Source organism: Adiantum capillus-veneris, chromosome 7 (assembly GCF_014529385.1).
Source record: "Adiantum capillus-veneris isolate H3 chromosome 7, ASM1452938v2, whole genome shotgun sequence".
NCBI lineage: Eukaryota > Viridiplantae > Streptophyta > Polypodiopsida > Polypodiales > Pteridaceae > Adiantum > Adiantum capillus-veneris.
The window spans coordinates 154,336,621-154,339,278 of NC_140937.1; the positions used below are offsets into that span (position 1 = coordinate 154,336,621).

Here is a 2,658-nt window from a genome sequence, read left to right on the forward strand (position 1 = left end):
AAGAGAGGTCTATGTTGGGGACACCCATGATAAGAGATGCACCAAGCCTTTGATCCTTTCTTTGTCTTTCAGGGTTTCCACACTCTAGCTGAGCGAGTTGCATAGGGCAAGAAGCTTCGTGAGGTTGTGAACTTGTGAAAGAGAGAGTGGGTTCGCGAGATGTACATGAGAGATATCTGATGAATAATGACACCACTGCTCAGTTGCATTACTCGCGCTTTCATATGTCCCCTGCAAATAGGGGAATATCTTCCTTAATGAGTTGCAATTGTTTTGAATGTGAGCACTCCTTGAGAGATTACGAAGTGCCAAGAAGACTCACATTTTGTCTAGTCACGTGGCTGCTCTTGAGTGTGACCGCGGTGTTAAACGTAGGTTTTGGGTTTAATGTTTCTTTGTCTATCATTCTCGAGCTTTTGGTAGCTTCCATTCGCTTCGTTTCCTCGATTGTGCGACTTGCCGGCGTGCCATTGTCTCCCCCTCTTCTTCCATCCTCGCCTGTGAGTTTCCTTTGTGCACTTCTTTGCCTTCTCTGTGAAAGGTTAACGTTCTCATGCTTCTCTTCTGTGTGAGTTTGCTTGGGATTTCCTTCACCCTGTACGAAGATGTTCATTTGCCTACTATCTGAATATTTGTAGTCTAATACGCGCAGCGATGTCTAGTTTTATACGCAACAACCATTCCGAAGGTCCAAACTACTTGTGAGGTTGGCAAAAGGATGTAGTCTTTTGTCTTGCTAAAACGGAAATTGACATCTTGGATTATCCTGAAGAGAATTTTTCATGTGTGTAGGCGCTTGTGAAAGTCTAGTCCACTTGTTGAAATCTACTCGTACAATGTCTACGCACATCAGTCTGTAGGTGTATGCACTTACGTGCGGTGCTCATGCATGTGCTTCTTGAATTCTTCTACCTAAGGTGTCTGTTAGTTGTTTGCAGAAGGTTTTGCTGCTGCTTCTTCAATTTTCTCGATGGTATTACTTGTCAAAAGGCTCTCTTTTCTGCCCTTTCTTGTTTCAAGGGCTCTATCTCCCTAAAATGTTTGTGCCATGATTAAATGTGTATGTGTATGTAACTACTTTTTGCAGTGTTTCTTATTTTGAAGATTTGTAGTCACAGCATGGTTATGTTAAAAGTTGAAATTGCTTGGTTGAAACTGATCATTTTGTCAAATGCAAACTTGCAGGTAAAGTTAGTTGAGCGCTTGGTGGAATCATCTTTCGCAGATCGTGTGTTTTTTTGTAATTCTGGTACATAAGCAAATGAGGCTGCTATAAAGTTTGCTCGGAAATATCAGAGAGTTAAAGTCAATGAGAATGGGGAATCACAGTGGTTCAAGTTTGAAAAAGAGCATTCCACTGCAGAGTTTGTAGCCTTCACAAATAGTTTCCATGGGCGGACGATTGGGGCCCTTGCACTCACCAGTAAAGAAAAATATCGTGCTCCCTTTGAGCCTATCATGCCAGGGGTGCAATTTGTAGAAATTGGCAATTTGGAGGCAGCACAATCTGCCATTAAACGAGGTAAAACGGCAGCGGTCTTTGTGGAACCGATACAAGGAGAGGGTGGAATTTTACCAGCAATAATGGCTTTCCTCAAGGGCCTGCGGAAGTGTTGTGATGAAACTGGAGCGCTACTTGTTTTTGATGAGGTACGATATCTGTGTTAGGCTTTTACTTTGCTTTTTCCTGCTGGATGCTATAGCCAGAAGCCACTTTTATAACACTTTTTTGAACCAGGCTGTTGGTGGATCTTAGTTTTGTTTTAGTAGCATCAGTTTGTGGTAGATGGTAGCATCAGTTTGCATCAGTTTGTGGCAGATGGTAGCATCAGTTTGTTTTAGTAGCATCAGTTTGCAGGCTTTGTAAGCACGTTGATACTCCTAGTATGGACATATGAGGAAGCTTTAATGCCTCCATGGTCGGGAGACCAGTGGTGGCAAGCGTGATCTTTGAAACAAGAATTCTTGTTCCGATTGGCCCTCACCACACTCTCCCATTGTCTCTCGTGTTGCACTTGACAACTAGAAGTAGGTCTAAGGGCTATTTCTGGGTGTAAGTTTGGTTGGTTTTGGCTGAATCCCAGGACATTTACATATATTTTGTAAAATTTTTCTTTCTTTAAGTGTTGACCATATCTTTAATGAACATTAGAGTTTGCTTCTTGTCCTCTTTTCTTACCAATTTTAAAATATTTGTCTTGTTCTTGCTTCTTGCAGAGTTTGACAATGCAGTGCAGGCTGTTGATGATATAACAGATGTTTATGTTGTTCCATGTCGCGTCTCCCTGCCCACTCAGAGGAGAGCTTGGGCTACTGCACAAGATGAAAATGCTGTGAGATTCAGAATGGATATGCCAGGGATTGCAAAAGAGAATGTGAAGGTGTATGTGGATGATGGGAAGCTACCAATCAGTGTTGTGTTATGTGACTCGTGCCGTGCTCATGGATCTGGAGCCAGGTACTATGGATAGTGTTCGAACAACAACCCCTATAGGCAGATCTTCCACGTTGATAACTTCCTCTTTGGACAGTCCGGAGTTGGCAACAACTGGGCCCAAGGGTCACTACACCAAAGTCGCGGAGCTCATTGATTATGTCCTTGACATTGTCTGTAAAGAGGTTGAAAACTATGGCTGCCTTCAAGGCGAGTGCCTTTAA

The 2,658-nt window shown here is 42.8% G+C and overlaps 1 pseudogene; it reads left to right on the forward strand.

Annotated features, from left to right (window-relative positions):
* Positions 1–1,119: 1,119 nt before the first annotated feature.
* LOC147454859 (uncharacterized) lies at positions 1,120–2,658 on the forward strand (annotated as a pseudogene).